Source organism: Delphinus delphis, chromosome 11, assembly GCF_949987515.2.
Source record: "Delphinus delphis chromosome 11, mDelDel1.2, whole genome shotgun sequence".
Lineage (NCBI taxonomy): Eukaryota > Metazoa > Chordata > Mammalia > Artiodactyla > Delphinidae > Delphinus > Delphinus delphis.
In genome coordinates, this window is record NC_082693.1 from 66,481,301 (window position 1) to 66,504,917 (window position 23,617).

Below are 23,617 nucleotides of genomic sequence, written 5' to 3' on the forward strand. Positions count from 1 at the left end.
CTACTCTTCATTGCAGTGCGTGGGCTTCTCACTGAGTGCATGGGCTTCTCATTGCGGTGGCTTCTCTTGTTGCAGAGCACAGGCTCTAGGCATGTGGGCTTCAGTAGTTGTGGTGCACAGGCTCGGTAGTTGTGGCGTACGGGCTTAGTTGCTCCGCAGCATGTGGGATCTTCCCAGGCCAGGGATTGACCCTGTGTCCCCTGTATTGGCAGGCAGATTCTTAACCACTGTGCCACCAGGGAAGTCCCATCCCCATTTTTTATAACTTATTTTTGGACATTACCTCTAAATGCTAGTTTAGTTTGAATGGGTAAATGCATTTTTATTATTAGGCGTTATAGGTCATTAACTAAGAGTTTTGGCTATTGGCAAAACTTTTAACTTTTAACATTAACTTTTGTCTATTGGCACTTTGGGGTCCTACATTACAGCTCAAACACAAATGTTCCAGGGTACCCTAGAGAATAGTTAGTTCTGCTTTAGGGTCACTGTTAACCTCCATGGTTACATATAGTTGGGCCTGGGTGACATCTCTTTAGAATATATGGAACTTTCATACCAATGTCATATCCAATTAAAATACTAAACACAAGCTGTCTTTAAAATTGATTTATTCCTTGTTTGAACTTTGTTACCTAGGGCTAGTGCCATGAATTTAAAATCGGGCATGCATTAAGAGAGAAAAGAAGGAATAACATTTCCATTATTATGGTGTTTCAGATGGTTTTATAGTTGTTTCTAAACCCGTGTGTGTTCTCTAGTTGTGTGTACATCCTTACTTTGATTTTTTTTTTTTTTTTGGTCCTCCTTCCTTTTGTCTTTGTTCAGTTTATTTCAGCCAAATATTTTACAGTTTTTGTGAGCCAGTAAAATTAATATTGACTTAAATTGTAATAAAAGCAACTTGGCTGTTAGCGTATTTTCCAGATTTAGGTTAGTAAAAGAGAAGGAAGGATATGGGAGACTCTGACAGTAATTCTTGATACAGCAAACCTTTATTTTGGCTACTGTATGGAAATACTGAGCCAGATTTCTGTGTCTAGCCAAAGTTAATTGGGCTACATAAAACTCCAGTTGTGAAAGTACTTGAAGTTCCATGGAAAATTTCCATACCCCAGGCTAAAATGGTGTCAGTGTAGTCTATCTGGAGCGCAGCGCTGTGTGTTTCCTTGGGCCTTTTGTCATAATCATTACTATTTAGAGCTGAGATTATTTTTCCATTTGCTCCTCTTTAAAGCAAAGCTGTTCCCATTTTGCACGTTGACTAACATTTAGGTTCCTTTGTTTTATTATAATCACTGCACAGTCATGTTTAGATTGGAGGGAGCAGGGAACAAAAAATTTTCCTGTGACTCTCACTGAATGATTATTACGGATATATACCATTGAAGTTGCAAATTTATTCCGTGAAAAAAGAAGGCATATATCACATATATCATGCTACTGAAATACTGGATAACATATAGAAGAAAATTTAATTTAATATAGTGCTCAGCTAAACATTTTATATGAAATTGCCTCATCTAAACTAAATGATTTAGCATTCTGGACGTTATCATTGTATTATTTTTACTCTGAAGCATAATGAATCTGATAGTTCTTTTTTATGCATTTTGATATACAGAATCAATCTTTTTTTTTTAATTGAGGTATCTTTATAGAATCGATCTTGTAATTACACTATTTGTTGCCACTGAGTGACCTAGGAATCCAAGTATCTCCAAAGTATTCCAGAGTTTTATTCTGCTTTTTATGTCAGTTACTAAAAGTCATTGTTACAGATATTTTCTTTTGCCGGAAGTAACATTATGCTCAGAAATAATATTCTCAGAATAATAATATTCTCAGAAATAATAAAATCAAAATACTCAAATTCTCAGTCATTGAAGGTCATGTGGAATAATTCTACCTGCTTTATATCTACATATCATGATGCTATGTTTGAAAAGAAATGTTAGCTTTTTACTTAGGGGTAGATAGGATGCTGCTGCTTTGAAACTAACTTAAACTTCATTGTTATTTTGTTTGGTTTCTGTATTTGGTCTGTAGTTAACATTTAGTGCAATTTAAATAGCCCAGCAAAAATAAATAAATAAATAAATAGCCCAGCAGACTCAGGCCTCAAAATCCCCCAGGACTGTGCTATCCCATGTTATTGGAGAAGCCGTATGCCCTTAAATATAGCTTGGCTTTCTTGCAGGACTCTAAAAAAGCAATCCTTTATAAAAACCTGAATTCAATATACATTTTCTGAACCTGAACGTTGTGTCATGTTCTGTAATAAACAGTGGTGATACAAAGACCAGCAGGGCGTTTCTTTGGTCTCAAGAAGACCTCAGTGTATTCTCTTTAGGGGAAATTATAACAACTATCTATAGTTGCTTCAGTGGTGGGCTACCATGCTTAAGACTGGTGGAAATAGTTTTTGTTTCAGAAAGGACAATTATGTAGGTACCTTAATGTTGTTTTCTTTTTAATTTTTATTAGAGGCATGGGATTCCACACCACTTAGTAGGTATTATTCTCCCACTTTGCAGTCCTTTAATTTGTTACATGAGCCCATTGATACACGAAATGACTTGGCGTCACGATTTCCAGCTTGTTATCCTTTCTGCTACATCATGTTGACTCTCCTGTCATGTAATCAAGCATGAACACATTTTAATGTGAGCTAAACTCTGTTTGTAATTTATGTTTTATATTTTCCTAGTTCGATCATTGTTTAATAGAAGACATTTTGAGTATCTTTCCTTGTTAAAACAGCATCCTTGTCTAAGCCCCTGTTTACCTTTGAAAAAAGTGGTACTGACCGCATACGTTTTCAAAAGCAAGTATCTTTCCTCCCAAGGGGTTGGATCAACACTTCACAAAAAAAAGTTGCCTATTTTTTCCTGTAGCCTCTGGTTGTGTATACATATATTCATACACACAGATATACACACACACACAGAGGTATATATATAAAGGAAACCACGTGTGTTCTAAGATGTGACAGTTTTCATTTTTGCAGCCTCGTAAATAGGTTTATCAGCCCATCCATGAACATGTTTACAAACCCATGACATTTTGGTCATTCCCCCTTATATTCATCTACATTGCATATGAGGCCGCTTGGGCCTCAGCAGCCTGAAGCATGACATCTGCAGACTTGTAGATTTTATCCTTAGTTTTTTATTAAAATTATACTTCTTCCAAACAATAGTTCATTCTGAGTTCAACTTTTTTTTTTCCCTGAGACCTGAGCTTCTAGGACCATCTGAATTTCTCATTCATTTCCTATCTCCCTTGACATCAATCCTCATCTCTTGCTTTCCTACCTAAAAAGAATTAAATATTACCTACAGGGTGGCCCCTGACCCTGCCGCTTCTGTGATCAGGTTAATCACAGTATTTCCTGTAGTTAGCTCGTACTCTTTATCATGCAGTAAACTAGACATTGTGAATATGCTATTCTAATATTTCTCACATAATCCCACGATCTAGGTACCTACTCTAGAGATGAGGAAACTGTGGTTCACAGAGGTTCAGACCTGTGTCCAAAGCCTCTTGCATTATACTCGGTTTTTCTGAAAGCTGTACTTAAATTTCTCTTTAACCTTTTGTTAATTATGATCAAATATGGATATATGTTGCCTTGTGCGCATAAACGCCTAACTTCAAAATGTGTAAAAGTTGATTTTTAAAGAAAATCTTTATTCAGTTTTTAGATTTTCTTATAATGCAGTTCTGAAGTGAAAAGACAACTTCTATGTATATCATTAAATTAAAGAAGAATTTTAACATGGGTAATTCAAAAAAGGATTTAGGTATCTATATATGTGAAGTAACAAGAAAATAGTAATAGTGAAGTTGAAAGTTGAATTTTTAATTTAAATACGGTTTACATGGTGTACCTTTTATGGTGTATAGTTTCTCTTGTATTTTAAATCTTGAAGGAAACATTATGATATTCCAAACTGAAGGGGAGCACGAGGTCAGATGCCTGAGTGAAGTGACTGCTGACCTTTACCTGGTTAACTTTTAACTGGTAGATAGTGAGTTGAAGCCAGAACACCTGAGCACATACCGACCTGCAAATTTATTTAATAAATGTATTTATTTCTTCTCACAGTGAAAAGCATAATTCCTTTAAAAGACTTAAAATTGCAGGACTCTTATTTCTGAGGTGTAATTGAGGCTCTTTGTCAAAAGTGACAGGATGGCGTACGTTCTTGAGCTGACACTGTAATTCAGTGTGCATTGTAGTAACAGTACTTTAGGTGAGAGATGGTAACATGCAGGAGGATTGACACTTAATATGACCCTTTGGTCCCTTTGACATTAACCATGTGGCACTGGGTTTAAGATGGGCACTGGCCATTAAATAATGCCATGTATTATAATGCCATATAATGGAAAAATAGGTAGTGTAATTGGTAGATGTAATGGTCAGTCTGGGAAATTTTTGTCCCTGAGCAATGGAACTGAAAGATATTATCCACTGTAAAGTTTGTTCTATTTCTCATTTGGGGGGATGAAACAACACTAGCTAGAAGAAGAACAGAATTTCCATCTGCTTGAATCAGAAATTTACTCACTTTAAGCAGAAAATTACTGATCAGGAGTATTTTATTTTAAGGTATCTTTGCATATCTCAAGGAGATTACCTCAGTAGAGGTAAAGGATTAAGTTGAAATCTATTGCTTTGGCTAAAGGTAGTTTTCCTGAAGGTGTCTGTTTTTCTCTTTCCACCCAGGATGCGCATTTGCCACAAGTGGTAATTATCTTCTCCACTCTGTTTCCACTTGTATGGAAGAGGGGTCCTCCATCCTCTCCCCCTCACCACTTCAACAGTTCTCAACCTATTTATATAAATAACTGTGTATACATGGCACTTATTAAATTTGATACCTTTTAATTATAACAAAGCTGATTCAAATAGTAATGCTACATGACAAGGATTGTTTTACTTGATTATAAGATGGGGAATTTCAAATATGGTGAAGTTTAAGGGTACCAAGAAGATTTTACCACTGCCATTATTGCTTTGATAGTTTCTATTAAAGCAGTATTCCCAGAAGGTACAAAATACATTCCCCGAGTGTATTCCATAGACATTAGCACGTCTAGGTGTTCCTTAGAAAAAATTAAGTAAGCAAATAGTGTGGGAGAAACTGTAGTAATTTTCCTAGCTCAGAAGTCTTCTTTGTCTGAAATTAATACTCTAGCTTTCTTTTGATTAGTGTTAGCCTGGTTTATCTATATCTGTCCCTTTGCTTTACCTATCAGCGTCTTTATATTTAAAGTAGATTTATTGTAGACAGCATATAGTTGGGCCCTTTATTATTATCATTATTCACTATGACAATCTCTATTTTTTAATTGGTACATTTAGACCATTCATATTTAGAGTGATAATTGATATATTTGAATTAATATCAACCAGGTTTGTAACTGTTTTCTATTTGTTACCAAAGGCTTCTTCCTTCTCTGTTTTTTTCCACCTTATTATTTTTATTGTAGTAAAAAAATAAAACAAAAATTTCTATCATAACCATTTCTAAGTATATAATACAGTAGTGTTAAGTATGTGCACATTGTTTTGCAACAGATCTTGCAAAACAACTTTTCATCTTGTAAAACTGAAACTCATTACCCATCGAACAAGTTTTCAGGTTTTTACTGTTGAATATGATGTTAGCTATAGGTTTTTCACATATGGCCTTTATTATGTTGACATAATTTCCTTCTATTACTAGTTTCTTGAGTTTTTTTTATCATGAAAGGTTATTGAATTTTGTCAAATGCTTTTCCTGCATCAATTGAGATGATCATGTGAATTCCCTCAGTTTTTATTTGTCCAAAAAGTCTTTATTTCTACTTCACTTTCTAAGGAAAATTTTGCTGGATATAAAATTCTAGTTTTGTAGTTTCTTTCTTCTCTCAACATTTTCAGTGTTTTACTCTACTGTCTTCTTGCTTGATGGTTTCTGATTAGAAGTCCAATGAAATTCTTAACCTTGTTGCTCCATTGGTAAGGTGTTTTTTTTTTTTCCCCTCTGACTTTAAGATTTTCTCTTTGCCTTTAGTTTTCTACAGTTTTTACATACTCTGCCTAGGCTTATTATTTTTGGAATTTATCTGGCTTAGTGTTCTCTGAGTTTTCTGAATCTATGGTTTGGTGTCTTTCATTAATTTTGGAAAGTTCTCCACCATTATTACTTTAAATATTTCTTCTGCCCTCTTGTCTTTCTTCCCCTTCTGATATTCTAGTTACTCACGTGTTACATGTTTTGAAATTTTCCTATAGTTCTGGGATGTTCTGTATGTTTCATTCATTTTTCTTATTACATTTCAGTTTGGGAAGTTTATATTGACCTATCTTCAAACTCATTGATTCTTTCCTTGGTCATGCTGAGTCTTCTGTTGATCCCATCAAATGCATTCTTCATGTCTGTTATGATTTCTAGCATTTCCTTTTAATTCTTTCTTAGAATTTCTCTCTGCTTACATTACACATCTGTTCTATTTTTTTTTTTTTTTTTTTTTTTTTGCGGTACGCGGGCCTCTCACTGTTGTGGCCTCTCATGTTGCGGAGCACAGGCTCTGGACGCGCAGGCTCAGCGGCCATGGCTCATGGGCCTAGCCGCTCCGCGGCATGTGGGATCTTCCTGGACCGGGGCACGAACCCGTGTCCCCTGCATCGGCAGGCGGACTCTCAACCACTGTGCCACCAGGGAAGCCCTACACATCTGTTCTTGAATGTTGTCTACTTTTTCTATTAGAGTCCTTAGCATATTAATCATAGGTATTTTCAGTTCCCTGTCAGACAATTCCAACATCTGTTTCATATTCCAACATCTTATTATGATTCCCATGCTAGCTTTGTCTTTTCGGACTATGTTTTTCTTTCCTTTGGTCATGCCTTGTAATTTTTTGGTTGAATGTTGGATATGTTGAATTTGTAATAGGAATTCAAATTATTAGGCCTCTAATATGAAGATTTATGTTAATCTGGCTGGGATTTCAACATTGTTTAGTGTTTGTTGTAGCTATTGGTGCTAGCAGCTTCAAATTTCTCTAGTGTCCTTGTTTGTATCTCCATCTTGGTGTTAGGCTTTCCTTAATACTCTTTCTCAGAGAGACTGTGTGTCTTGAAGCTGTTTCAGGTATACTTCAGTATTATCATACTGGAGCCCTGTCGTGGGGGTGTTAGGTATGGTGGAGGGGGAATGTTCTATAACCATTCAGTTAAATCTCAGTCTTTGATTCAGCCTGTGTCTCCGTCCCATGACCTTCACACGTTTTTCTGCTTGTAGAGCTACCCCCCCTCACCACCTTAGATGAGACAAGAAGGCTAGAGGAGGGCGAAGTCAGAGAGTGCCTTTTTGCCACAGCTCTTTGAAAGGCTCTAGTAAAGTCTTTTACCTTGGAGAGTCAGGCCTTTGTTATTGAGAAGGCTCTGGATATATTTCACAAGGATTACTCTTCTTCCCTTGCCCTCACCAGGAGGGGATCTTTTTTCGTTCTCCACTATGAGAACCTGGTCGGGTTCTTGGAAATAAAGACCATGAAAGAGTGGGACCCCCCCCTGCCCCCTCAAGACTGGCCTTCAGGAATTTCTCACTCAAGCTAGTCCACAGTCTGCCTCCAGCAAGTCATCAAAAGTACCCCTTAAAGTATGCCTACCTATTCATGGCTCCATTGGTTGCTGCATCAGATAAGCAGATCTTGACTGTGACTGTCTCTCTATTTCTGTTTCTTTATCTCAATCTATGTCTGAATATACTGGGAATTGCAGGCATTCATGGGACGTGTTGTGTAGTTTTGTCTTCCTGTGGCTCGAAGAATAATGTATGTAGTAAATGCTCAGTAGTTATTTTCTTAGTATTTCAAAGGTATAGAAACAGATGTTTAGAAAAAGATATTTGATCACATAGCTTGCCTCCCTTCTCCATTAGCACTCCATCACCTTAGAGGGGATGCATCCGTAATATATGAACACTGGCTCCAGATTGCCTCGCATGTTCTACCACTCATTAGCTCAGTGATCTTGGTTATGTTATTTAACTTCTCTCTATCTTATTCTGCCTGTTTGTATAATGAGGGCAAAAGTATTTCCTTCTTGAGAGGGTCCAGAAGTTAAGTGAGTCTAAATGTATTATAAAAGCATTTAGAATACTGCCAGGTGTGTATGTTGTAAGGATTCAATAATTGTTAGCAATTAACAGTAAGAACAATATCATGATTCTTATTCAGTAAAATCTTTATGTCTTTGTGTGACATGGAACATTGTTTATTATTTGGCCACAGCCTTTCTCATTAAACCTCATCAGCCATTATCCCCCCACAATATAAAACTTCTAATGGCTCCCTAAGTATGTTAAGAAAGAATCTATTCATTCTTTGTCTTTTCCAAGCATGCCGCTTGCTGCCTTGGCCTAGAATATCTTTTTCCTTTATCTCCACTTGGCAAAGCCCTATCCATCCATCCAGTTTCATCTTTAACACTACGTTCCATAAAACAGTGACTGATTCTTCCACGCAGCCTTCATGCTTCTCTTCCAGGGTTCTTATTGCACGTGAATATCCGGGATAGCTGAATACTAATGTATTACTATTGGTTGCTTTTTGTAGGCGGTGAGAGTAGAGACCCTGTCTCTTCATTACTATTACTAGCTTGGTGCTTGGCACATAGTTATTCAATAAATATTTATTGGATGGATGTAGATGAAATGACTCTGAAGCAGAGATTGGCCCGGTTCACATAAAAGTTTTCTGTCAGGGCATAGCACTGACACATCACTACCCTTCCCCACTGACTTGATTCTTCTGTTATCTGTGCTCTCATGAAAGTGGCTCCATCACCTTCTGTTACTGTTAGTCATTTTCATGTCTGTCTTCCCCACTAGACTGAGAGCAGCTCGGTCTTACTCATGTTTTTCAGATGCCAAGGGAGGGTCTCGTACAGCAATAACTATTTGTTGGACACATTATTTCAGTGTTGCACGGTGGAAGGAGATGGTGAGAGAAAGGAACAATAAAAGTTTGAAGGAATAAATGGCAAGGGGGTTATACAAGTAATTAGGAAGGAGAAAAAAAGTGATGTTTTAAGTAGCTTCAAGTGAATAAAAAATATAAGAACTTATTTTTTGTTCTGTTGGTTAAAAATGTCAAAGTCCTCAGCCTTAAAAAGGGATTAAAGAGTGAATTTAAAGGGTCAAATAATTGGATAACAACATTTTGGGGAGTGAAATTTCTTTCTTTTTTTTGTCTCAGTAAAAATGATATGGTAATCCTACGAATATAGAAATCCTGATTACTGCTGAAAGATAGAAATGAAAAAACACAAAATTGAATATATTCCTTTATTTTTTTCTGTTTGGTGACATAGTGTAGCATGATCTTCTGGCTATGTGTTTTGCTCTGATAGCCTTGGAGTGCAATCTCAGTAGAGTGCATAATATAACTCATTCATTTCAGGGGACTTTGTAGAATTTCATGAACTGTGATAGTGATGATAATGAATATGTGCTCTTCTGACAGGTATAATAAAATACAGATAATCCTTTGGTTTTTGGGTTTTTTTAACTATTGAGTATCATGTATGGCAGCCAGAAATAATAATATCTTTTATATAAACTATCATAATATCTATAATTTTAGTTGAAGAGGCAGCTTGATACATGAATTTGATTGGGCTGGTGAGCAATATGAAATATTTTCACTGAGAACTGATTAGGTTGAATTTACACTGATGATGACTATAAAAGAAGGAAGCTTTTCTTTTCATGGTTTTGCTATAGTTTTGTTGAACTTCACTTGTGATGTTAGAAAGTATTAACACAATCTCACTTATTCAATTTGAAACAAATAGTAAAATAGCTACTGTACTAAAAGACATTTAAGAAATCTTTATTTGAAACTCTGAGGAATTTTTCTTTTCATAATGACATCTCAGATATCCAAATATTTGTGAAATGAATGGATTACTATTATTCTTGTAAGCCTCCCAAATCTAAAACAGTCACTATCCCAGAAAGACTGAATATTTCCTGTTGTATAAATCTTTCTTAAAGGTAGTATGATTTATTTTAAGTGACCCTTGTTTAGGCACTTCACTTAGTCTCCTTATGCTTTTCTAACTTCATTTGATCATTAATCTAGTAAGTCCAGCAACACCAAAAACTGTCTTTTCTACTCTGTTTCTTGCTTATCCTTCAGTACAAAAGCTATTTGCTGAAAATAATGTCTTCTCTGGGTGTTGTCTGTACTTCCTTTTATTTTCCCTCCATTGCCTATCCAGTACTTCTTATTTCATTATTATGTTTTTAGAAACAAAATTTAAAAATATTAATATGATAATCTTTGGCATTTACTTTGAAAAAGAAGTGTGAAGAAAGACAGATCTGAATAAAATGATATTTTGATTAACTCAAGTTTTGCTTCCTGGAAATACCAGGTATCTGAATATTGCAATAGTGAAGAATCAGCTATAATTCTTCTACTTTCTTAATGTTCTAAGATTGGTAACAGCTTAAGCCACACTAACTAGTTAACATGAGCTTGCCAAATCATGTCAAGATTTCAAAATGAAAATGGACCTTTTGGAAAGTACATATTTCTGAATAAGGGGAAATATATTCTTAAACTGTCGCCAGTATTTATATGGGTTTTCCAGTTTGATCAGAAGTGGTTGTAAGTACTTTTCACTGTAACTTCAGTTTCGAGTATTTTCCCTGTTTTCGCTTTTCTTCAAATTCTCTGAACTCAAAGGCAGTTTTTGCCTGTGATATTCTAAGACATTCAAGAACAAGAGATAATTTGGTTGTTAGCAAAGTATTTGGGATCACAAAGTTCTTAATGTGGGTGTGTTACAAGAATGCTGCTTAAAATACATGAAAAATAGTCATCTACTTCCATGAGCCACCTTTGAGTAAATGGATTTAGGTATAAGAGGTCTAGTTAGGAGGAGAACTTTTTCTTTGAGTGCCAACAGTGTGTTGCTGTGCTATGCTTTTAAAAATGTATTTTACTTTGTTTAATCCTTTTAAGATATTGCATGAGAGCTACCGCTGTTCCTGTTGCACAGTCATCATGACAGTTTACATTTGTTGAGCACTTATTATATACCATGCGCTGTTGTAAAAGCTTGACATGTACTGTCTCAGTTATAAACCTTATCAGGAGGTATCATCTTTTCTCTATAAGGTGCTGAATTTCTGGAGACATTAAACAATTTGCCCAAGTAGCCCGGCTATTTTAGGGATCGTTCTTGAGGAGATGATCAAACTCAGGCCTACCTGATTCCTAAGCCCGCAATCTTTCCTCTATGCTGTTGCTTCTCTTTTTATAACATATCTATGCTTATTGAAAAATTAATACCACTTTAAATGATTTAGTAATTTAATAGCTTATATTTTCCCCCAAGTCTTCAAAGTGCCATGTTTGTGTTTTTCATGGCATGGGACCATATACCCCAACGTGCACATGTATTCCATTTTTAGAAGTTGAATAGGTCAATATGTTTCTTCCAAAGGCTGCTTTGTATTTATAGCAGTCATGCAAGGAGTGTTCCACCACCCTCCTATAGACTTCCGCATGACTTTTAAAGATGCTCTTGTGATTGGGAGTGTCAATTCAGCCCTTCTTGAATCTCACAGATAAACCTGTCGACTCAGGTGTCAATTACACAGCAGACTGTGACGAAGACAATTTGGGAAGTTGATGTCTAATGAGTTCTATGCAGCCTTCATGGCACATTTTTCCTACCAAGGTCAAGAGGGTCTGAGATGTTGACAGTGATAATTTAGCCCTGAGCTGAATCACTATTAAATTTTCTGTCTAGAGGCAAAGAAGTGCAGACTTTCTATTTTCCATCTCCATGTCACCTCTGTACTCGATTTTTTCCTGTTAGTGACCCACATCTTCTTGTGACATTATGCATTTTCTCTTACTGTAAGAAACAGAAAGAGAGAATCTTATTCTGTGATAATGCCAAAACCCAAGTGTGTGTGCTTCTTACTTGCACACTATTCTGCTAGGACTTGGGAAAGATCCAGTTCGGCGATATGCTTGTCATATGTATTTATACATACAAACTTGTTCTGCTGGTAATGTGCCAGCCTCTGACCATTTGCTCTGTGTGTGTGTGTGTGTGTGTATTTTTCCCATTTTTGCCTAGATTAAAGTTTCCTGTAATTGTATATGTACTACCTCTGGTCACTTCACACTCTAGAAATTAAAGTGAATGAGCATTGCATACTAAACAATGCTGTTTTCAATAGATCTTTCTTTCTTTGTAAGTCACAGATAATTATTATTCACAGAAGGTGGCTCAAAAATCATTAGACTGACAGAAAGTAGAAATTTGGTAACTGGAGTTGTTAAATAACCTTATTTTCTCAAATAGATGTGTTTTGAGTTGGTTGATATCAAATGAACCTTTGTAAGCTACAGGGCCTTTTAATGTTGTTAAAACAAGGAACATTTTCTCCATTAGACTGACTTTCTAAACAATATTCTTAATTTGGATCTTGTAAAGAGAACTTGTAAGTCACCAGCACTTGGACTTAGCAGGTAGTCTGTTGTCTTGATGCTTGGCCAACTTTTCCTCCATCTGTGAGCCAGCTGAAGTATGCCACCTCTTTTACGAGACCTCCCCGAACTCACTCAGGCACAATAGATGCCTTGGTCTCTGTTTTCTCCTTATGTAGGTTGCATATGTCTAACGAGAGCCCTTTCGAGTATGATCTTGCGATTGGTAAACGCCCACTTCCAGAGTTATCATATTATTCAGTCTAAAGAGTAGGAGTCCTTTCATTATCCAGTGCCTGACACAATGCTAGGCATATAGTAGATACCCTCTGAGTACGTGATGAGGGATGGATGGGTGGGTGCATGAATGTATGGGTGGACCTACTCCATAAAGCTCATCTTTAAACAACGTAATGATTCCTGGTAGTAAACTTCTGAACCAAGTCGATAATGCAGTACCACAAACTGTGAAGCCGGATTGTCTCTGTTTGAACCCCAGCTCTGCCAAATCAAGCTTCTTCTGTGCCTTGGGCAAGGTACTTAACCCCTCTGTCCCTCAGTTTCTTATTCTGTAAAATGGATAATAATAATATCTCAGGTGTAATATGAAGATTTAATGTGACGATACAGAGAAAGCTCTTGGAACAGCGCCTGGCACATAGTAAGCTGCTCTTATAATGTTTCTGTTCTTATCATATAACCTGTAAAGACAAAGTAAAATTGCAATGTGCTGGGACAACAGACACCCAGAAAAATCTGTTTTGGGGAAGCAGAGATGAATGGAAATTTCATTACTCTTGACAAAGATCACATGGTCTTGTGCTGTGAAAGGATGTCTTTGTTCATGCCTTCTTTGTTAGGAGTGGGGCAGGGATAGAAAGCTGAGATCTCACCGATGCTGCTGATGGAGCCTCCTGGTTTCATCTTCTGGGACATCTCAACGTCATAAAGCCATTGTTGGGCTCGTCTGATTTAGGTGAATACTTGTGAGAGGGAAACAAGAATTAGGGTAACTATAGAATATTTGTTCAAACCAGGAAAGGGGTGCTGTTATTTTTCCACTGGAACAGTGGACATAGATAGACAGAACAGTTTCAGGCAAACCAGAATTACTTCCAAGAATTACTCACAAAACCAGAAGCACAGTATACACAATCAATATGTATGTGGTCTAATTGGCGTAACAACTTTTCTGGACATTCTGCCTTTGATAGGCATCTTTACCTTGAAAGTCCTTTCAGAAGAAGATAAATGGATCATTTATTCCAACTCCATTTAGTTTCATTTGTTAGTACGTTAAACTACACTTGATTTTAGGTCTCGGCTACTATCCCCAATCTCAGTGTCGGCTGGCTGGATCTGGGGGAAGGCCAATTCCTTTTCTCTGTCATGGATTGGAAGGCAATGGAGGCAAAGGAGTATGACATGAATTAAGAGCTTGACTCTCCTTTAAGCTGAATTTTTAACCAATGATGACTTCCCTGAATTGAATTCCATTTTTTAAACAGAGAATCGTAACCAGTAGAGTTCAGTTAACCCAGGTCCTTTGATTGGCAAAGGAGAAAAATGAAACCTATCCAAATTAGGGGTTTTCTGTGGTGGTTCACCTTCTTGGTATGAGAACCAGATTAGAACTCAGGTTTCTGTGACTGAATCCAGTGCTTTATTCAGCACCCTGGTTCAATCACCAAAGAATTTTGCGTCTGAATAAATTAAATAACCCTCTATGTCCTTTACTGCTGAAGATTTCTACAAAAAAAAATAAAAAGTATAAAATTAGGGAATTATTTACATCTGGCTTTATCCTCTTGCGAGAGCATTTGCATTTGAGAGCCAGTGGCACCCTGCCAGTGACAAATGGAGGCACAGAGATTGCCTTCCCATCATCCGCTACCTTTTATGGTGTCGAGGGATTGCTTGCTCTCCTTTGTGACCCAGCTGCAAAGCAGCTGTTGCTGGGGCTCCTGCTTTTCCACTCTCACAGCGCAGCTTTCCTGACTATCCCCATGGGGTTTAAACTTCTGCAGCACGAGTGTCAGCCCTGAGCTCTGTGAGCCAAGGCCAGCTCTGTGGGGACCAATCAGCATAGCCGCTTTCCAGGCTGTTGCTAAGCAGTTTGGGCTGGAGTGATCCAGCAAATTCTCATGACAAGCAAGAAGCACCCATTTGCACAAACAGCGCAAGAAAACGGTTGGCGCTGTTGCTAATAGCTAAGATTCAGGGGCTTTCCAATGGCACTAATTCCCTAAATGGTGATCACGTGGACCACTTTATCCATCTAAAGTTTCCTGTTGGAAACTATTTTCTACGAACTTGTGGTGCCGTCTTATGGACCACAGAAGGCTGATAAAAATTGTGGCTTCTTTTTTTCCCCTTGTATAGAGGAGGTGTTGACAACAGTGCCAGGGATGACATTCTGGGTATCACTCGGGCCTCATGATGTAATCACATTTACCCACTGAAACCTACGCCCTCATTAAGGCAACAGGACTTCCCAATGAGAGCATGCGTTTATGAAGTGCGTTTTGAGTGTTTGCTTTTCCAAGATATTTAACGTTTTCATGCATTTATGACCACCTACTATGCATCTGGCCCTTAGCGAAGTGTTGACTAAACAATTCCCCTAAAATGGTTTACAATTAGAAGAGATTACATGTGGTAATTAGAGTACCTATGGTAAGTGTCACAACAAAAGCAGGAATCAAGCGCTGTTAGGGCATCCAGGAGGAAAAGACACAGTTTAAAGAATTCTGGACTGGTTTAAATTTGGCCATGACCAAATTGGAAAGTTACCTAAGAACTCTAGAAATGGAATTTTGAGGTTTTCTCTTCTAATTTTCAATTAAACTAAGAGGGGAAAAAAAGCCCTACACATTAATTTTTATGCCCAGTTGTGATTTATGTTTTGACTTTCTGTTTTCTTTTTCAAAACACTCAATATGTCTCATTCCCTTCTGCTGACATGGTCACTTTCCCTCCCCTTCAGAGCCAGACTATTGACTGAGGGTATCCATTTCCTCGCTCCACTCCCCAAATTCCCCCCCACTCCTTCAGGCTTTAAGACCTATTATGCCATAGAAATACACCTTACTGAACTTACCAGTGATCTCTGTGTCATTAAATCCACTGGATATTTTCAACAATTGACATAATTGACTACTTCTATCTTCTTGAAATACTGTTTTACCTTACCTCAGGCCTCTTGAGTCAGCCTAACAGACCACATCTTTGACAGCTCAGATGTCTCAAAGGTACCTCAATCTCTACAGTTCTCAGAATTGAGCTCATGATCTTCCCCCCCTTAATCTGGTCTTTCTTTTTCTATTATTTACCAGCTTTGTCTCAGTTTCAGAATCAGAAACCTAGGGGTCATCTTTGTGACCTCTAGCTCACACCCCATCCCTCTCTTATCCATCATGTAATCCTATCTGTATCACCTAAATATCCCTCCTGTCAGTCCACTAAGCTTCATCTCCATTATCAGCCCCATCACTCTCTTTTAAAAGCCTGGATTAATCTGCCCGCATCCCTTCCAGTTCCCATTACAACCGTTATCCACACAACCCTCAGAGCGATATTGACAAAACAGATAAGGACAAATTCCTTCACGTAATCTATTCGCCAGGCGGGCTCTACCCCTCCGACCTTTTCACATGGCCTACCTCTACTCCTTCTCTCTGTCTCCCTCATCCTGGGCTCATGCAGTGTTTTTGCTACAGAGGTTTTACCCTTGCTGTGTCTCTACTTCAGATACTTTTGTCTACCCTGCAACTAGATCATACAACTAGTTAATCATACACAGCTCTCAGATTGTTAGAGCAAGCAGGAGTTCTTTTGGAAACCTTTCCTGAATACTTCAACTAGTTCTAAGTGAAATGTACAGCCCTTATTTGTGTTGTACTCCTAACAGCTACAGTTTTGGACTCTTCATGAGGGCAAGGGTTATGTCCTTATTCACCATTTTCATACTAGTGCTTAACACAGTTCCCAATAAATATTTGTTGGATTAAGGAAATCAACGAATAAATTTAATGAACTGCTGAAAGTTCATTGTTTTAATTACAAACAGATATTTTTCTATTTGTGAGTCAAAGATAAATTTTGTGTATTATTCTGAAGTCTAAAAATAGCTGATTTTGATATTTAAAAATGATTTACATAATTTTAAAGTAAATTTTAGGATACATTTATCTGCAATTTAATTACACATTTGATCCAAACAAAATTTCTACTTACTTCACTGCAACTTCCTTATACATTTTAATAAAATATCTGAATTCCCTTCTCATAAATTGATATTATGGATGGAGAAGAGTTGTGGTAAGATGTTGTCTTTAACTTGACTTTGACTTTAGTACAGCAATGCAATGTAACAGCCTAAGCAATTTGCCCAGATGGAGCTTAAGATGTGGTTGTAGCCTATCAAATTAATTACCTTCCACTGAAATGTTATTACAGTGTGTGTGGATGACCTCTTTAAGCTTGAAGGGAAAATATACAAGTGAACAGATGTAGAAAGGAAGTAAAAACTTGTTATCTAACAAGAAATCTGAATAAGTTAAACACCTTCAGTTATATAATGTTTCAGAAATTAGCTATTTGTATTTATACCTTAAAATCTAACTTTTAACTCCTAATGTCAAAGCTGGGTAGAAAGCAACATAGAATTTAATTTTTATTAATCAAATATTTTAAATATTTATGGAAAGCAAGCTACTTATTTTAAATAGTTATTTAAAATCTTTTTTCTTCTTTTATTGAAAACATGATTGAAATAGAAGAGTTTTTTGTTTCTGCCCTTTTTTTGCTTTCCTCTTGGCATTCTTCCAAGTTTTCTTTTCCTTTCTTCTCAGGGAAGGTACTAGATATCTGGTGTTCTTGCCAAGCCTTGGTCTGTGACCTCCTTTCTGGCCAGTCTTTCTAAATTAGTCCTCTATACTCTCCTGCGCTAGCATTTCAATCAAACAGAACATACCCAATCCATCAGTCACCTATCTGCGAGATATTCCGAACCTAACCACATCTCACTGTTTCCACTTCTTGCACCCTAGTCTTAGCCATGGAGTATTAATAACCTCCTACGTGGTCTCCCTGTTTTCTGTGCCCCCTACAGTCAGTTTTCCAGCCAAGATCTCCAGTATTTTTGTAAGAATATGTGAGATCATGTTGTACCTCTATTTAAAATCCTCTGTCGTGTTCCTTCCTAGTCAAAAGAAATTACAGGGCTTGCCTCAGCAGCATGTACACTAAAACTGAAATGACACAGAGAGGATTAGCATGGGCCCCACGCAAGGATGACACACATTGATGAAGTAAGCGTTCCATATATTGTGCGGTTCCCAGAGGCCGTTTGATGCTTTGCTGGTTAATACCAAGGAAATGATATGAGTCAAAGCAACATGTGGCATCCGATGTTGAAACTGTGATTTTTTTTACTACCTAAAAAGAAAAATTAATTCCAAACTCCTCACAGTGCCTACTTTGCTCTGCAAAGTCTGGTCGCTTCTGTCTCTCACACTCATTTCCTGTGATTCTTTGCGGCATTTACTGCCCTGCCGCCATATTGGTTTTCTTGTTAGTCCCTGAAATTCCAGACATGCCAGATCTTTCCATGGTTCACTCACTCCCTTTACTTAGGTCACTTCTCCAGTGTTACCAGAGGCCTTTCTTGACTACTTTATCAGACACCATCCCACCCCAGTGTGTGTTGCTCTCTTCCCTTAGCCTGTGTTTTTTGTTTGTTTTTTTTGTACCAACTACTTTAGACAGACAGTGTCACCTGCTCGTGTGTGAACTATCATTTCACCACCAGAATGTGAACTGCGAAAGGGCAGGAACTTCGTCTTGATTACCAGGATCTGGAATACAGCCTGTTACATAGCAGGAGCTTAATCCATTTCTGTGGAGTGAAAGTCACATCTCTGAAGCATTCTCTTTCCCTTTTCAGTGGACTAAGTTGTTCTGTGTTCTCAGGACACTTAGTTTGACACTAACACAGCACTATTTTTTAACAGTCTAATCTAGAACTGTACTTCCCTCCCTGTTAGTCTTGAAATACTAAAGGACCAACCCCCTCATTTACCTTTGAAATCCTACAGTAAAATGAGCCAGTGATACAGGTAGTGCTAACCTCCTTTTTAAAATATTCTTTTTGTTTTTTAAATGCAATTAGGACATAAACAGAAACTTACAACCTGCTTATTTCATTTAGCAACAGATCATGGAAATCTCTTGTAGTTTCAATCATTTCTACAAAATCATTTTAGTAGATACATAATATTTCATTGAAATGACATTTGGTTAACCAAGTCTATGCTGATAGACACTGAATTTGTATAAACAATACTGCAGTGAAAATAAATAGCTACCTCTCGGTATTTACAGATATTTTCTTAGGACAAATGCCTAGAGATTGAACTGTTTGGCCAAGATATACCTATGACTTAAGAGCTTTGATGAATATCAAATTGCTCCCAGGAAGATCTTATTATCTTTTACTATATTTTAGCTATGTGTTAGCTGAGTGCTGGTTTTTATGAACCCTCAGGAATACTGAGTTCTATAATATTGGGGCAACTTCACTGATAGATGATTAATCACATCTCAATGTATTAATTTACATTTTAGGTAATTGTATTAATTTACATTTTTACAGGGATATCGAACATTATTTTTTGGTATTTGCAAACTGCTTATTTGTGCCTATTGCTCATGTAACGTGTCTGACATTCGAGCCAGAGCCCCAGCTGCACGCAGATGATCCACTTTAACTTCTTTGAGGGAAATTCAGTCTACTGCAGTCTTTCATCCCACTTGGTCTGCCATTTCATTTCAGCCAGTGTTGTGGCCTCCTCCCCTTCCCAAAGTTCACCTAAATCTGGGAGGCTTAATGGTGTTCAAAAAGCTGGGAAGGAGGCTGCCCTGGGCAGCTCGGTCTGAGCAGATTTCTTCACCTTGAAGTCTGATGGCTCTGCAGTAGGACCCAGGACGGGTTTCAGAGAAGCTTTGCTCAGGTTGGGAGTTGCGGTTCTGGGGTCCAGCCTTGCTCTAGGTGTACCCCAGAGCCATGCCTCCCTGCCGGGTTCTGGATGCAGCCCCTGGACACTGAGGGGGCACTCCCTGTGACCACTAGCTGCCCTCAATGTCATTTGACATGCCTTTTCCGTGAGCTTAGGTTTATGACAGTATACTCCAGGTATCTTTCAGGCAGCTTCTGCTTTGGGACGTTTAGGAAAAGAGATCAGGAAAAGGCCTGACATTTATAGAAAGTGAAACTTGAGGGACATTTCAGGGAGGAGAAACACAAACTGTTATCAGTAAGCTACTTAGCCACATTCATTTTTGTTTATGGTAGCCTTATTCTGTTATATTTCAAAGCTTTCCAGAAGAAATGCTATTCTGTCCCTAAAAAAAAAGAATGTCATGGTCAAGTTTCAGGCCCCTGATAATTTGATGGGAAACATTTTAGTAGTATGGAGATAAAGTACTTCATCATGAAAGTTACCACTGCCCCTGTCCCTTCACTTTGCCTCTAAGGTTATCTCTGGCTGATTATATATAATGACTTGGAGGGACTTTAGAACTAAATGGTTTGATGTAAATCATCTTGATTAGTAAGAATTAGTTCAACTGTTAGATTTTTTTTAATGATATTTTTCTTGTGATGAGGAAAACCTTTTTTATCCTGAAGACACTTTGCGTACAAACACTGTGATGTTAAGATAGACCATGAAACAACACTTCTTCTATTTGTAAATGGTGGCCTTCACAAATTAATTTTTCAAGGCTATTAGATTGCTTTTCCTTTTGTACTCATTAAGCTATAATGCAGCTGTAAACAACACATTTACCAAACTACATATAAGCTTTGGACCCATTTTATTGGCTGCTTCCCTTTCTGATTTCTTATCTGTGTAGATACATTCTTGAATGTGAAATGAAGATGTGATTTTCATTGGTTGTGAAAAATGACTGACATTCACCGTCGTCAGACTTTCCCCCAAAGTAGACACTAAATGTATGGGAGTGACTGCTGCATACACAATTGCAGAAGGAGACTCTTTACGCTAAACTTACAGCAGCCTCTAAATATGAGTGGGGCCACCTGAGGGAAATCCTCTGGTTTGTTCTTTATATTATTCTAACTGGTGTTCCCACCAATGCTGAAGACACAGGTGGTCCCTTATTAGGATATAAATATTTGGTTGAGAATCAGGCTACTTCTGAGGAACACTTTTTATAGTTTTATAGACCTTGGTTCATGTGACAGTTTCCAGAAGTAAAGTGTAGAAATCACTGCTTTATTCATAGCTCTGTAGTTTACTGAAAACATGTTACCTTGTGAACTAAATAACTAAGGAGTAACTATATGCTATTAAATTGTATACAAGAAAACAGTGGTAGCCTGTTCATTTGTTGACTGGTAATTATATTTATAGAACACTTGGATGGCTATAGATGAAAAAGTAAAGTCTTATGGGAGTAATCTAGTTTAGAGGACAAGATTAATACACTAATTATATTATATATTTATAATGCAATGCAACAATGCAAAGTCTTGAAGTTTTTAGGTTATTCAATAAAATAGCAGTTCTGAGCTGTGGCATGGAAACACACTGTGTGTAGGGTGGTAGATATAATGAGTGATTTGTTACCAAAAATAAGTACAAAATTTGGTATATGGTTAACTTTTAAAAATAAGACAATTCAAGCTGAAGCCATTAATAGTATAACATTTTCTCATGTTTAATATTCCCGAGTGCTTCCTTAAGTAGGAGCTCCAGGTTTGGTGTGTGTGTGTGTGTGTGTGTGTGTGTGTGTGTGTGTGTGTGTATAAATATATAAGTATCTATTTTTATATTTCTTCACTTTGTAGTTGGAAAAAACGTTGATCAGCCCTCAGAAGAGAAACTGTTTGCCTTGTATACCCGCTCAGGTGGGCACCACTTTCTGAACAGGGACAGTAGCATCCAGTTTAATTAGAAAACAAAATAAATGTGCTGAAAACTAATCTTATGCTGCAGAACAGGCTATCTGAACTTTACTGAATATTTATCTTACATGTGTATGTTTTATTGCTGCCAGTCGGAAGAGGACCTGACCAAGCCTAGTCCTGATTGAGGATGCTTTTTTTCATGAGTTTTAATGATATTAATCTTGGATCTGTTTTTAATATTCAGTAGAGTGCTACAAATATTATACGAATATAAGGATAAATATATTGATAATCTCAAATCCCTAACCCCCTTGTTACTCATGCAGCCCTTGCCAGGAATATGTCTCTGCACTGGTTCCATTCAGTTCTCCTCTTTTCTCATCTTTCTAGCTCTTTCCCTTCATCCCATAGTCATCTATGCTGCTTCAGATCCAGCCAGTTAATCCTTCATATCAGCACTAATATGCTAACTGCAGAGAATGTCTAATCTAGAATTGTTCAAAGTTCTGATGGTAAAATTTCTAAAGTATTTGCCAAGTATTCCTGTAGGTCTGTTTGATATTGACTTTCTAATCTTTTCCACCATCAGTTGCTCTTTGCTTCCACATACTGGGTTTTTGCTGTTTTAACTGACTCCTGCGTGAATACACCAAATTGTTATATACAAACTGTAAATACTTTCCGAGAATTACAGTTTGCAAATTTGAAATTCTACTTGCCAACCACCTTAGTTTATAATGAAAGCCCTTGGTCTGGTATTTTAGGGTTCAAGTTGTGTGACTCCACTGTGATAGTAATGACTCTAAAAAAATAATCATATAAGCACGATTAAAAGAAAAGGGAAATTACTGGGAGGTGGAGCCATCACAGAGGGCTTTATAAAAAAGTGGGATTTCAACCAAGGCTTGAAGCATAAAATATATATGAATGAATGAAAAGAAAGAATAACATTACAGACCAGAAGAAATAATTAAGGAAGAACATAGGAGCTACAGTTAAGGTACATAAGGAAATTGGCCTGATAAGGTACAGGAATTTATCCAAGAAGATTTGAACTAGATTGTGAAATATTTTGAAAATTAGACTGGTTATTAGTAAATAAAATGAGTGGAAACAGGGTGCTATTAAAATATTTTTGAGCAATGGCATAACATGAAAACAGTTCTGTTTAAGTATTATTAAGCTGGTAAAATGAAGTTCAGTGAGTCAGGAAATCCGAAATCTATTGTAGCATTCAAGATGTGAGCCGGAGGCTTCCCTGGTGGTGCAGAGGTTAAGAATCCGCCTGCCAATGCAGGGGACACGGGTTCGAGCCCTGGTCCAGGAAGATCCCACACGCTGCGGAGCAACTAAGCCCGTGTGCCACAGCTACTGAGCCTGCACTCTAGAGCCCACGAGCCACAACTACTGAGCCTGTGTGCCACACTACTGAAGCCTGGGTACCTAGAGCCAGTGCTCCTCAACAAGAGAAGCCACCACAACGAGAAGCCTCTGCACTGCAACAGAGTAGCCCCCCTCAGCACAACTAAAGAAGGCCTGCATGCAGCCACGAAGACCCAAAAATAAATAAATAAATTTATTTAAAAAAAAATATTAAAAAAAAAGATGTGAGCCGGAAGAGGCTTTTATTGGGGGAGGGGGAAGTATTGCGAATGAGAGACATTTTATAGGAAAATCGTTTTCTACCATGAAATTCAGTTTCTACCATGACATAAAATTCTGTTTCTAAAGGATTTTTGACTTTTGGTAGTTGAGAGCCAGACAGTGGCATTCAAGGTGGAAAGAATAAAAATTTTTTGAGGAGATAGATGGAAGAAAAATCAAAGAATGTCAGAGCTCTCTATGCCAGGTCCGAAGCTAGTTATTTCCCTTTGACTTATGATTTTAGCAACCCCTCAAAATTGGTATTATGTTCATTTTTCCAAATGAAGAAAAAGACAGAGTCACACAGCTAAATAAGTAGAGACAGCAAGATTCAAACACAGGCTAGTCTGGCTCTGGCCCGGTTCTCTCAATGAGAATTGAAGAAATTCATTGTTAGCCCTCAGTGCTCTTATGACTGATCCCCTTGCTTATTGGGTTATTCGTTTGCTATGTGCCTCCTGCAAGTAGCACTTGCAAGTGAGCAGTCTGTGTTGTTCAGTTATATGGTTATATCCCCAGTAC

General features: G+C 37.5%; 1 protein-coding gene and 1 non-coding gene across 4 annotated transcripts in view; both read left to right on the top strand.

Moving 5' to 3' along the window:
- The window catches only part of TMTC2 (transmembrane O-mannosyltransferase targeting cadherins 2), a 391,943-nt gene that overhangs the window by 282,158 nt on the left and 86,168 nt on the right, over positions 1 to 23,617 (top strand). The window lies entirely within an intron of this gene.
- Positions 17,743 to 17,847, top strand: LOC132434610 (U6 spliceosomal RNA). Its single transcript, XR_009521334.1, has one exon. It is a non-coding gene; the product is annotated as a U6 spliceosomal RNA (small nuclear RNA).